Source organism: Cupressus sempervirens, chromosome 4, assembly GCF_028749045.1.
Source record: "Cupressus sempervirens isolate cs-2001-9-10 chromosome 4, ASM2874904v1, whole genome shotgun sequence".
Lineage (NCBI taxonomy): Eukaryota > Viridiplantae > Streptophyta > Pinopsida > Cupressales > Cupressaceae > Cupressus > Cupressus sempervirens.
Window position 1 is genome coordinate 242,267,534 of NC_143121.1, and position 15,621 is coordinate 242,283,154.

The 15,621-nt window shown below is 30.6% G+C and overlaps 1 pseudogene; it reads right to left on the reverse strand.

The window, feature by feature from the left end:
• Positions 1–8,339: 8,339 nt before the first annotated feature.
• The window catches only part of LOC149560911 (alpha-glucosidase-like), a 32,254-nt pseudogene continuing 24,972 nt past the window's right edge, over positions 8,340–15,621 (reverse strand).

Sequence of the window (15,621 nt, forward strand, 5' to 3'; positions counted from 1 at the left end):
CCAAAACTCTATTGAAACTGAAATACTATTGTAACTCAGTTAACATAGGAACACTCTTTCAACATAGTAAGCTTGGCTTAAACTAAGAATTATTGTCACTTGGTAAATATTGAATTAATTAATTCTTAATATTTTTAGTGAGTTTAAACTCAATTAAATTAGTTGTAGAAATATAAATCAAATAACATGAACATAAGAGACACCAAGATTCAACAGAGAAACCCAAATTGGGAAAACCACCAATTACAACTAGTTGCTATTTTTTACTCTTCTTAACTAAGTCCTACTAGGAGCCAACCCTATTAAAGGTTGCATAACACACTATTAGGTGTGACCCTATTAAAGGATTTAGAACACTTTGTTAGGAGTTTCCTTGTTAGAGGTCTTTAGACACTTCAATGTAGAACTACCACTGGGGTAAAGGATTTACAAAATAGCTTTTAGGGTAACTCTGTTAAGAGGATTCATTACTTTCTATAATTATTAGAGAGTAATAATGACTTGACCAAATTTTTGATGCAACTAACTTCAGTGATTATAGATCTCATTTTTGGCTTGAATACTTGATCCTCCTTGATTGGATTTATCTTTTCATCTTGGTCAATTCTAGATACTTTATTATCCATCGAATTCACTTCCATTATTCATTTACTTCTCTTCCAGTTGTTCCACACTTCAATCCTTAACTTGACGTTACATTTATATGATTTACCTTGTTAAGTTAGCTTGAATGCACTTTCAAACAAATAGTATTCATCCCTAAGTGAGTCAGCTACAACTAACCAACAAAAATATTAGATCCAATATGATGATACAAGAAAATCCTTAGTTAGCCTACCCAACTTGGTTAATACTAACTCAAAATAGACTTATCTTTAGACTTTCTTTGTTAACCAAGTGAGCTCAGTTAACACTAGTTTTATTCCATCTTTCCTTTTGTAACTAGGTGAACTCGATTGACACTATCTTTCAAAAAATCTTCCTTTGGTAACCTAGTGAACTCGGTTAACACTAGTTCTATGCAAACTTTTTTGGAATGTGCAACATATAGAGGAAACTTCCTTTGACTCCTGAGTGAGCTTGACTGACACTAATTTCTTGGTAAAGACTTGACATTTTTGTAACATCAAAGACACCATACAATTAAGTGATTTTCTTCAACAATGTTTGTTAGTGTACTATGAAAATGGTTAAATTTATAAGTGCGAGTCACCTTTGTTAAAATAAAAAAACTAAATTATATATTGTACCTAATTTCTTTTAAGGGGTGCAATATCAAGAGGACTTTTTAGTTTGACATAGTCATGGATCATGTATTCTAAATAGATTCCTATATCATTGGATACCAATGTATCATGGTAGATGGATTTCTTTTTATGTGATAATAAATTCTGATATACGTAGAAAAGGAGAAAAGTATAGAGTGATAATAGTTTCCTTGTGATGATAGTTTGTGACCAATATGTGCTTGGTTTGTGGTGATCGAGAACTACTTGTGAGTGAGGTTTTTTACGAGACAAAAATAACTTTACTTTGTCACTTGTGTAATGTTTATGGAGATAGTATTAAAATCAGTTTAAAATTACATGAGGTAGGGGTAAAATATGGAAATCTAAAGTGGTTGTGATGTGGGGAAATAGTGTAAAGTTTATGAGAAGTGATTGTGAATGGGTATGTAACAATTCTTTACACTAAAACCCATAGTTGCTAGATTTTGTAGAACCAATAAATTAATAGATTTTGCTATGATACAATGCTTTCACATATATTTATTTATAAGCATGTTAGTTCATCAATAAATTACTTATAATTAATATGTTTAGTTAAAAACATTTGTAGAACCATCTTAGACTAACTATCCATGGTAAGCATGTTTGTAGTGTGTCCCATGTTTCTAATTTGTACCTTGGCTGTTTTTGGCTAATGAGACTTTATTATATTAATATTTATGTGCATTTGAGATGCTTCAAGGATTTGACATTATTTTTAATTTCCACTATCATAGATAATAGATGTTAGATGTTGCACCATTTCATTTGATTATATGTGCATGATGATGCTAGTGATGTGACATGATGCCTTATGATGATATCTAGTTGTTTTGTATTTGGATATAAACCTTGTTTATGGAATAATGATAAATTTTATTGTATTATAGTTCATGTCTTTGTGCTATGCATATATATATATATATATATATATATATATATATATATATATATATATATATATATATATATATATATATATATATATATATATATATATATATATATATATATATATATATATATATATATATATATATATATATAGTTCTTGCAGTAAGCTTTTATTATGGTGTAAATGAATGATTTAAATAGGTTATTTTGATGAAATTTATTATATAATTATTTTCACAAATTTGTGAACTATTGTTTTGGCTGTATTATTATTGTGCATCTATGATTGATAGTGTTGTTTAGTGTGTAGGACTCACATCTCTAGTAGTGACACACAAAGTTAGTGATTCAATTGTTGATACATATCCAATGGCATCCTTGTATAACAGACATATTCTATTTAATTAAAATAATTAACCTTTTATTAATGGGTAAATCTAGATTTATTATACATTTTTAAGTAGACCAGTGAAGTGTATGTGCATTTAGGAATCTGCAGTAGTCATAGAAGTTATAAAATTATTGAGGTTTAATTTTTTAAGAGAATTTTATATTACCAGCAAGTTTACCCTAGTTGAATTCTATTTAATTCGATTTACTTGATTTACCTAGTTTAAAGAGATTTATTTTATTTATGTTATTCCTTTTTCCTTTTATATATCACTTTATTTAGAAGTGCAAAAATAGCGCAAAAGGATAATAACTCTCACTTTGCACATTTCTTATTTTGGATTTTGGAGCAAATCCTTAAAACCCCTTTATGAGAAATTTAGAGTTTTGTTCATTGTGAGAGCTACACTCGTGGAATTGGTGCAAGAGTAGGCTTGTTTGATTAAGAGCATTAAAATCCTCCTTTCTTGAGAATTTTAGTGCAATTGGCATCATCATTATTATGTGGCACCTATTCACATTTTAGCCCATTTAGCTTTGAGGTAGGGCCTTCCTATTTTAATAGCATTTACTTATTTTTATTTTTATTTTGGATTGATTTATAGTTGGGCAATGAAAACTAGTGCTCTCCTCTATTATGGTAAGTTAATTTGGCGCAATTTGACAAGAATGAGTAACTTGGGTTTTTGTGTGTTTTAAATTAGAGTTTTTACTCTTATGCTAACCATTTTTTCCTATGAACTTGGAATTAAATATTTATTAGATTCTTTGATGTGTTACCCCCATTCAAGAAAAGGTTTTAATTTTGTCATTTTTTGACAAGCTTAATTTTTTAGAAAATTTTACATCACCTCATTTTGTGTGCTAACCCAACTTTCTAGGGTATTTCATGGCACCAATTTGGTCATACATTTGGAATATTAGCAAGATTTCCAATTTGAAAATGTTTTCCCCTTATCTTTATTGGGGTTTGTGTTAAAGTTGTACTTCATATACTATGCTTGATTGAGTGTAATTTTACACTTGATATTTCTTGTTTTATCATCTAACCCTTATTTAGATTTGATCTGGTGTAGAGGGTTTAGCCCACACATGAGAATTCATGTGTGTGTGTGTGTGTGTGTGTGTGTGTGTGTGATAGGATCTTTCAAGAACCAAACTCACAAATTTAGGTTAGTTGAGAGATTGTTCATTAGGGTTAGGATGAGAAATTGCATCATGTACTCACATTAATAGTATGATGACCATGGGTATGTAGGGTAGACATGTGGAGTGGATTCTCTCACGTACCTAGGATTGGAATTTTCTTTTAAGACAACATGACACTAGTACAAAAGCAATAATATGTGACTAAAAATACTACTAAAATTTGTATATATGTCACTAAAATGAGTCACATGACTAATAGTAGTTAATATCTAGTCATTTATAATGCTACCAAATATACTACTAAATGATTTTAGTCACTTATTTGATCACTAATTTTGATCATTGATTTAATCACATAGTTAGTCGTATATTTGATAGTTGATATAGTCACATATTTAATGGTATATTTAGTAGCATATTTAATCACATATTTAGTATATTTACTCATATATTTGATAGTGTATTTAGTAGCATATTTAATAGTATATTTGGTCACATATTTTGTAGTGTATTCAATAGCATATTTAGTCACATATTTGGCACATATTTGATAGTGTATTTAGTAGCATATTTAATGGTATATTTGGTCACACATTTAGTAGCATATTCAATAGTATATTTAGTGACATATTTGGTAGTGTACTTGGTCATAATATGGAATGATGGAATTGGACCACCATCCTCCTACTTGTAAAGAAGGTGTTCTTCCATTGTGATAGCACGCTTTAAAGACTACATAATAAATTATTATTTGTTTCATTTCATTGCCAATATAGCACCCAAAATTGTTATATGACAAAGAGTCAAAGCTAAATCTTCACATTTCATGCACTAGGAAGTTAAGAATAGTCAAATGAAATCTTACACCTTAGCAGCTATTTGGGGCTAGAGAGACATTATAGAAACTATCATTGAATAGAACAAAAAATTATATCCAAAATTTTCCCTTCAACTGATCAAGAGTGAAAAAAATTAAAACTAAACCATCTTGATGCAAAACACCCTTGTAATCCACCTCATCACCCTGTACATGTGAAAGGAATTGAATTAATGATAAGCATGAAAATAATTTGTAGAAAGATATATAGAAACATAACATGTAATTTTCCTAAAAAAATATTGACATCAAGACCAGATCACTTTTACAATTTGAGCCTCCTAGATCAAGTTTCAAAACTTTAAGTGATTACAACTAAGAATGATAAAATATTATTGAATTAATAAATAATTCCAAATAACACAAAATTGAATTCCTCTAGTCGAGATATTGGCTGAGTGGAAGTGCAAAAATAAATAATTAAACAAGACTTCCACTGTGAAAAAATAAAAACTGATATAATTTAAAATGGAGAATATCAAACAAATGGGAAAAGGGAAGTATAAGGATTCTAGAAAAAGAAATCCTACAAGAATAAAGTGTAATGTTCACCTTCTGAATGGGAAGTTGGCTAGTTCTCCTTTGAAAATAAAAGTAGTCATGGTGGTTCTCCTCAAAAGGAGCCTGTCAAAATAATAGCTTCTAAAATATCAATACTAAATTAAAAAATAAAATGATGATTTAGAACAGTTCATCAACATTATACATCTACAAATAAGCTATTTGCCAGTGTACCACTCCTTTCTTGAGCTTGATCTTGCATTCCAAGATTTTCAAGTCTTCTACATGGATCTATCTCCTCTTCTAGAGCTTCCATCAGGGAAACCAACATTGTATCACCCAATCTATCCTGCATAGAAAATTGATGAGTATCAACATATATCATGATAAGGTACAAAACAAATTGTGATATCTTGAGACGAAAATGAGGAAGAGAATCATTAGAAGAAACTTGTGAAATTGTTCTAGTGCCAATTGTAGATTTCATTCACCATCTTCACCTTCACCAGCTTTAGTAATTCCCAAATGGAATGGATAATTCCATCCTAGGACATTCATCTCTAAAAAAGGAAAATGGTATGCTTGGGTCATAATTTCTTGGATGCTTTCCTTCATTGAGAAGACAAAGTTGTGGAAATCTAGCTTCCAACAAATGCGTGCAACAAATGCCAATTCCACCTATTTTAAGACAATGCACATTAGTATGTTGGAAAAAATATAACTAACATTAATTTTATGAACATAAAACAATTTTCTAGTAGAGTAAAATAAAATTTACTTAAACATACAATCTATATGCCCAACTTAATAAAAATATAAATAACAGATGAACTTAACATTCCCCTAGGAGAATCACCATAGTAATTCATGATCTGATTAGAAATACTTCCATGATTTGTGCCAATGTGGATCACCCTTCCATATTTCCTATATTTCTCTACTAGAGGAACAAAAACCTACGTCAAATTGCAATATATGTAAAATTTTCAAATTTCAAACATTTTTATCCATATCAAGAAAATCTCTCAAACTACACTTGTTACTCACTATTGTAAAACTAGAGAGAGAGAGAGAGAGAGAGAGAGAGAGAGAGAGAGAGAGAGATCTTACCTTTTCAAGAGAGAGAGAGAGAGAGATAGATCTTACCTTTTCAATTTTTTCTAACTCCTTTTGATAGTTTTCTTTAGTGTATTCTAGCTTCTCAAATTTTGCGTGTCTGCTAGCTACAAAAAAGATAGAGTAGGTCATATGCTATCCTCACCAAAGGAAAATGTTGAATCTAATATTTTAATACCAAAAAATAATGTTATCCAAGATATTAGATGTCCATTTCATTTTTTTTGAACATTTCATTCATGAAAATTAGAATCATCCAAAAACAAGTTATTCTTTCATGTCATGTCACTCTAGGCCCTTTATGCATTGTAGCCTTTTTATACCCATTATAGATAACATATATAATATGGTCTTTGATGGATATATCTTGATCTAAACTTTCATGAATGTTCTCCCTCTTTATCACCAATGTTTTAGAAGATACAAGGATCCTAAAAAAGGTCTACGTATCAAGGTTAAGTTCAAATTTCAAATGTGAATCATTGCATTTGGAATAGTATATAATTGTAATATTTTCCTATTATTAATATATTGCTATTTTATTATGCTTTTAGCCTCGTGAATTTTTGTGAAGTCTAATTTTTTACCGAAGATTATGCTTTTGAAACAATGATATTTCTTTGATAAATGAAGTTTAGGCCACTATTTTGGTAGAAAGCCACTCAGAGAAAGACTATCATGTACAATCACTCCAAAATGATATTTATGTCATCCCCAATCTCTATGTGGATAGGCCCTAGGAAAAAAAATCCTTTCATGTTGTCCACATCTGTTCTAGTTTATGTCATGTAGAAAAGTCAGAGAATTAGCTATGTCATAGTGGAAATTAGGGGAACATGGATTCAGAGGCATGGTTGATGTGGGACTAGATTTGGATCAAACATTGCCCTCTCATCAAGATTCTATGGCAGGGACTTTTGAGAATTTGGAAATTGTTCAATTTAATTCACTTGAAACTAGATAGTTTGATCAGGTAAGTATGATCATGTTATAACATCATCCAATGGGGATTCCTCCCCTTCACCAAGCCTTTTCTCTTTGGCCATAGTACATAAAGAGTCTCAAGGCTCTAAAGATAAGCAGGTTTTAGATATCATAGCTAGGATTAATTGGGTCAAAAAAATATTACTTCCACATTATCTGGCAACAATTGTAGGTGTTAGTGATTGAGCGATAGGAATGTTTAAAAATATTATTAATGAAAATGTGCCCCATGCCACACTTCAGTCCTAGGAATCTATAATAAATGGGATAGATATAGGACCTTTGACAAATTTTGTACAAGGCCTCACTATTTCTCTTAATGTGATTTCATCAAGCTTGTCAGATAAGCATCATAGAAACCTCAACACTCAGGAAATTTCAAAGATAAACTTTGAAAAATCCATGGAGTTTTTCTTACCTTGAATTTGTACTCTCATTGTATGATAAGAATCAAATCTGAGTTCATCTTTAATATTATAGTTCTTTTTATGCTAGTCTCAAAATGTTAAATTTGTGTCTCTTGAGAAGTAGCAAAACTAATGTAAAACTAGAAGTTGGAAGAATGCAAATTTTTAATTTTATGACAGGGATGTGCACAAGAACTTTGATTTCGGTTTTCATCTAGTTTGTTCACTTTCATAGGTAGGGTCTTCCTTACACCATCTTGTAATGAATTTTCTTAATTTCAGCTGATTTGTCTACTAGCTCATGGTTTTAAAATGTTTTTCTTTCTTAGACATCTACTACCAAGTAAGGAATGATTAAAAAACCTTACCTCCATTTTTTTACAAATGTTGTGTAATGATTTTTTTTTTAATCATAGAGATAGGGGTTCTCTACATGGGTCTCTTCCTAGTTATAAGAAACCATCTAACTATTATAAAAGAAATACTATTTTGAGGTGACGAATGTGACCATTTGAGGTGATGGATGTGACCAAATTTAATTGTATATGATGTAAAAGATATATTTGATTACTATTTAAAATGAAGAGAACTCCAACTTTGATTACATTTTTTGTCTCTTTAGGTTTTGCATGACAAATAGATCTACCAAACACACTACCCCACAAGATCAAGCCTCCATAGAAAAAATTCTTTAAAAATTATCTTTATTCACAATTATCAAATTCAAAGGAAAAGATTAATACTTTCACTCAACTATTTCTTCCATGTAATAATCATCTCAAATATATCCCCAATTGAAAGAGAAATATTTGAGATCACAAAAAAATTTCCATCTGCAAGGGCTCCCATAATTGTGTTTCTTTTGCTATCCCTATTAGTACTAATAGAAACAATAGCTCTATGGGTGGAATGATTAAAAGATCCCAATTCCAAAATTGTAATCTTCTTAAGAATCCATCCCTTCATAGTTGCAAACTTCCCCATTTGAACTTCTAATTTAAGCCAAAGAACTCCCTCATCAAGATTTACTTGGAACTTCAAAAATCTTGACTTAACACTCTTCATCTTCATTTCCAAAGCATATTCATTGTCCAAATATATCTCCCCATATGCTTCCACCCATTGCAACCACCAAATTGAATGGGCTTTTTCTTACTTTTGTAGTTGTCATATACATTTATTGCATGCGCAATATAGTCCCCTCATATACACAGACATTGATGGTATCTAATGGAGCTTGAAGTGTTACATATGCACCACTCTCTAATGTTATTGAATTTGAAACATTGTACATATTGTACCATCTACCTTTTCGATAATAAACATCCAAATTCCTTGCCCCTTCTTTTAAAATAGGGGACACAAGAATTTATTTTCCTAATAGATATTTTTTTCTGATCCCCAATGTTTTAGTATCGTAGGGAATGTAAAGAATAAAGGATTTACAATTGGAGATCCTTTGGTATGGGCTTCAAAAGATAATGTGTATATCTATTGAAGAAGATGGTATCTAAAACCTAATACCTTCCAAGAAGATTCTATGACTAACTTCCACAAGTAGAGCTCTCAATGAACTGTACCTATTACAGAATGATCTCTAGAAGAAAGGATAAAATGCACCAAGTTGAATCCATCTATTGTAGAGTTCTTCTATTGTGTCTTGTGAAAAGCCATAGATATCTGAACCCACCATGGGGATTCCAAACAATACAAAGTTTATAATTTTTAGTATAAAGTACCAAAGATCATCCCAAGTTGCAACATTGTCCCTTGTCCAATGTGTGACATGGACGCTAGGTCCAACAAAGGTAGAACGTGTCAATATGAAAGGACTCTTGTTTATTATTGATCTCAGTGCCCTATTGGTCATAATAGCCTCTAAGAGCCCATATAGATTATGTGAGTTGTATTTGAAGACACTATTGTAATGTACTATACTAGCAACCATAGTTTTGTTTCCTAGTGGCTTGATAATCTCTATGCTAGCCAGCCTATTTAGATTAATATAAAGTAGATAGTTTTTTCCATATATTCATTATTGTTACAAATTAAAACAATTCCATTTTTCTTGTCTTGAACAAGAAGTTATTGGTAATTCATAGATAGACACTTGTGGAGGACATATATATACCCATTATGCCTAAAAAAAATACACATGCATAAATATTTTGCATACATATGTGAGAAAGACTAGTAATCCTATAGTCTATAAATGATAGTGTGGAAATAACTATAGAAAAGATATCCAAGATTTCCAAGATTTGTCAACTGAAATATTTATTGCATTGCTTCAAAAATATAATTTATTAGAAATATTTTCATTATTCTGTAGCTCACTAGAAAGCCTTGAGAGATTTTGATAATAGATTTTGCTAAAAAGGGAAAACAAGGTTGAACTTTTATTTTCTTCCGTGTGACCTGATAGTCATAATATTCATATGTTATTCTAGGATCTCATCTTACTACACATACATTGCTGGCATCCATTCCTAAAATGTCTCCACTAAATTTCCTACTACTATTACTTATTGTAATCAATCATCCATCTATCATGGTAAGATCCTCTACATCATTACTGAGCACTATTGCTTGAGTAGAATGAGAGTACTTGAAGAAAACTATATCTAAAATTTCTTGTACCATCCACTCAACTTTTGGTTTAGTTTATGCAATTTTTTGTAAGAACATTAGTTAAGGTCTTCCTAATCTCATTATAGATCTCATCTTCAAATTTATATGACGATATGCCCAGATGATGTGACTTGACTATATTGAACACAATGCACCTTAGCTCTGACCTTATTTTAGCTACCACTTTGATATTTTTTGATGACTTCAACATACAACTCACTATTTTCATCAAGAAACTTTTCATTCACAACATGTGGCATTGATTTACAAAGGTAGAGTTCTTTCTAAATATGTTTTGCTAAATATGTAGAAAAGAAGATTTTGTTTGGCCTCCTAGAAAAAAAGAAGGATGAAGAAAAACTAGGTGAACTTGATATTGTAATCTAAAATAAAATTATGGTGATTGATCAAAATATCATTGAACTTCTTGACTAGAGTAATCTTGGGGCAAACAATTTCCTAAATTCACATAAATACTTTCCAACTCATTTTTCGCTCAGATCAACTTCTTAAGGGTCTATTTGACTATTTTCCCTTGCTACAAAGTTGATGCTTTAATCTTTTATCTCGCTATTGACATTTGTTATCTTTCACTTGACCCATCTTGTGCTCAAGAGAAGGTGTGCCTTAACTATGATGGAGCATTTCATGCATAGTATTTATGTGGGGTGTATGGCTAAAATAAAAATATAAGTTGTATGGAAGAGGTGGAGAAGGGGTACAAAGCTTAAATCCTTTTTTAACCTACAAAAGACTAATCATTTAAAATTAATGTACTATAGATAAAATCAAATAAAATCAACACTTACAATTATAGTTCTAATTACAACTATGTGAGTACTGGTAAAACACCATCAAATCTTGGAAGACAAGAATTATCTCATCCTGGAAGGAAGTAGGCAAATATATAGCTCACTACTATGGTGAATATAAAGTTCTCCTAGTGATATTCATGAAGAATGGAGTGACTGTTATGTACTTGCCAACCCAAAAGAATGACAATTGTTAAACATCAAGTCCTAACATGGTACTAGTGGTGATAAGATTGTAAACTCTCATTGCTTCAATGGATCTCCATGTTGCTTTCATCCTCTCATCCAAAATCTGAGCTGAGAAATCTTTGCTAATGGATGTTTTCAATTGTGTGAGATGAATCTGATGGGTTTTGTCTAGGTGAAAGCCTATTCAACATCATTGAAATGTTGTGTTGTAATGGAGCCCCACTTTTTAGGCCTCCATTTATGTTGGATTTTTATAAATCAATGCGCTTCAATGGATCTCCATGTTGCTTTCATCCTCTCATCCAAAATCTAAGCCGAGAAATCTTTGCTAATGGATGTTTCCAGTTGTGTGAGATGAATCTGATGGGTTTTGTCTAGGTGAAAGCCTATCCAACATCATTGAAATGTTGTGTTGTAATGGAGCCCCACTTTTTGGGCCTCTATTTATGTTAGATTTTTATAAATCAATGCCAAGTATCTGTCTCTACATTCTCATGATTATTAGATATAATATATTCTCGCTAGAGATGGTGAATAGACTCAGGAGAATATGAGATTCAAGGGATTGTAAAAGTGGTATAAGTTGTAATCATAATAAAAGATGATTAGAGAAGAGAATATATAAGAAGATTTCATATGACACTCAAGTACATGAAGATAATAATAAAAACACACATCTCTTAATATTTAAAGGATGCAACTAGTTAGTCTTCTAAATATATAGATGTGGGAACTGATTCCATTCTTCTAGTAGGGTAGAATCTAGACATGGATTGAAAGGTATTCCCATAAAAATATTAGTATAATTTTGTAACCTATCATTTGAATATCACCATATGTGTACATAGTATAGAGAATAAGGGAGGACGAACCCTCATTGAATGAGGAGACTACATAAGCTTTAATAGAAGGAAATTCTACAATAACATAAGTTACATTTTATGTATGTAAAGGAGTACAATGAAATACACATGTTTAAATACTAGTGTATGAAGGACCAATAAAAATTTATATAATGGATCATTCTAAAAATTTACATTCATAGGGTATCCTCCTTAAATAGTATATGGTAGAATTAGAAGTTGACTATATTGGAGCCACTGAACAAGACTACCAAGAAAGTCTTCGAATACAAATGGCTAGTAAATACCTAGATAAAATATTCATATATCGAACTCGATGTATACATTATCATGTATAGATACATACTTCATGCACCTAAAGCTTTATTTATAAAGAGCTCATGTAGTCTAAGAGAAACATATGATGACACCCCTGTTGTGTGAATTATGGTTTGAATGAGTAAGGTAAAACATACAAAGAGGAATGACTTCCAAGAGTGAGAAAGATTGCAAAGATGGGCATTAACAACATCTACAAATACCAATAGATGATTCACATTCATATTCAAATTAAAGACCAATCACACCATAAAAAAGAGTATATATCAAATAGTATCCCATATTGGCATTAAAAGACTTAATTTTTATCAACAAATTTATGCAACAACCTATATAAGAATAGTATGGCAAAGAAGACACTTTGAAAGATTAAGAAATAATGAAGTAAAGATTTTTTTCCATAATAAAAAAATTATTTTAAATAGAGTATATGTTTTTTGATAACTTGAGCCATGGAAGATAAATCATGTTACATTGCGAAGGTTTGATAAGTATTCTAGAGTTGTTTGTTGGGGATCATATAGAGTGTCAAGTATTTTTAAAAATTCAAAATATATTTGGTCAAATCAAATAAAAGTAATCCATCTCTAGGCTTCCATCATGACTTGCACACATAAATTTAGCACTCAAAGTAGAATTATTTCGGTACAAAGGGGAACTATTCATTAGAGTGTTGATGGGCACATAACTCATGCTATAATTGATATAATTTTTGTACTAAATAACCACCAAAAGAATCAACTACAAAGCCTAATGATCGATATTGCTTAATTGAACAATTTGCCCTTGGTTGTTGACACTTAATAATTTTGGTGAGGACCATAATATACAAGTAGGAACACGTGGAAGCTTGGATTCATAGAAACAAAATCCTCCATTGTTTCTTATTGGATGTAGTGCCACAAAATTTTCAGCAATGACATAGCATTTCTCCCCATAGGATAAAATATCTTTAGGGATGATAAAGATGTGCGTGTGTGCATCTAATAATGAACATACTTTTCCTATTAACCAAATTTGATATGATATTTAGGAAAACCATAGTTACACCACCTTGGGGGATGATAAAATAGAAGGACAATATTTTGGACAGGGGGACAAAGGGACCTAAATTTGAGGACAATCAGGAGGGGGATCGAGAGGGGTTTATGTATAGTTATATTGTACATATGGTGGTTAAAATGCTAGTTATGAAAAGATGTATTGTAATATAAGATTTAATTATATAAAAGAGTAAATAATTGAACATTGCATTGAATTGAAACATCAAACACTGAACATAAATAGTCAAAACAAAAAATAGTCAACATCAAGATATCCCCCATCCTTGGCGGAGGTGGTAAAATTTGGTGGCACTATTGGGAATGGGGGAAAAAAGTCCCCAATTTGCTAGTGTGTCGAAGTCTCTAGGAAATGGGGAAAAAAGAGGGGGAATGTGTCTCTATATTACTATGAGTAAAACAAACTACAATATGATAAGTAATTGAACTTGGAATTATAAGATAGGTTCTCAATGTCAAAATTTAATTTGCAAAGGAAATTTGGTGAATTAGAGTATTAAACATAGATAAAGAAATGGTGATGAATGTAAAGTTAAGAGATACCAAGTGCTCTAGGTTGATTTCTCTCAACTTGCAATTCTGAAACAAGTGAAGATTACAATATACAATAAGGAAGAATTTATGATAAATCTTTGTAGTGATAATGATGAATGACATATACCACAACAACAAAAAGGAAAGAATAATTAATTTGAATATAACATTCAATTTTTTCATGAAATAATGATCGCAAATAGTATCAGTGATATTTGAATAGTCAAAAAAAGCAGAGATAACATTTATTAGATGTAGTGACAAAGAAAGATGTAAGAATTAAATGTAATGAAAAAGGCTGATATATCAGTATTAATAGCTATTCTAAATGATTATATAGTCATACTAGATACTATATTCTTGATAGAAGACTATAAAGATGGTTCTAGTGTAGACAGATCTATTAGACTAGATAGAGAAGGATACATGTCCATTCAATAGATATTTTCAAGCTCTTAAGCCAAAAACATATAAAAAATGACCAATTTTTTGTTTGGGGTTTTTCTTTTATATCTCACAGAACATCACACAATAAAATAGTTAAAATAATGATATAGATTCCCAAGGTAAATAGCATAAACATTGAGTAAGCATTATGGAAAGCTATTATCTAACATTCATGCAATTTCGCATAGGGCATATACATATAGAAATTACATAAAAAAGATGACATAAATCGATAGATAGTCCAATGATCATTTATAGAATATGGAAGTTTTTTCCACATAATTAACAACCTTTGAATAGTATGTAAAACATTTTGATTATTCATATTCTACAAGAAAATATTTAATCCTTAATTGCAAACATTTTAGTTCTAATTTTAATACAAAAGATGAGGGTTTAATCCTGATGGGTACCCCTATTAACTACATATTCATAGCTAGAATGACCTACCCCAAATCTTTGTGTCACGAAGGTATCATCTATGGCTATAGCTAGAAGTTTTCTCAATGTGGCTCATGTATAAACACCAACAATGCTAAGCAAGGATGCCAAGTAGATAAAGGGTGAGCTTCTTAGTGATGTCTCATGGCTGAATTTTAAGTCCTCCATAATCAATATGCCACTTGATTGAAATCTAAAACTTGTACAAACTATGAGAAACTATTACCACAATAAATATTTACCCAAAAAAATTCAAAAAAAAAATTAGAGCATGATCTATGCATTTAATTTTATTGTTGCAAAAGGAGCATCCCTAGATAGTGGATATAATTTTAAGGAATTGTAAAAATACTTGCATATATATCTTTACTTATATTAATAATATGATATGCCTTGCTTATACGTCCTCTTGTAATATGGAAAATCTTATTAAAGACATTTGGATGATCATAATGCATGCAAACCTTGCAAAAGATGATATGGTCTAGAATTCAAGTTTAGAGAACTAAAGCTTAGTTAAAATTAGAAACAAATATGAAAAAACCTCTAGAACTACATCTATGATGCTTAATATCAAAACTTTGATTATTGATTAGACATAAATGAAGATAGAGATGACACACTCCACAAATTATCAATTGAAACAAGCTTGATCAATAGATAAAATCTAAACATCATCAAGAAGTTTCAAATTATACCTTCTAGTTAGGACACACTCCCAAACACCAAGAATAGCAAC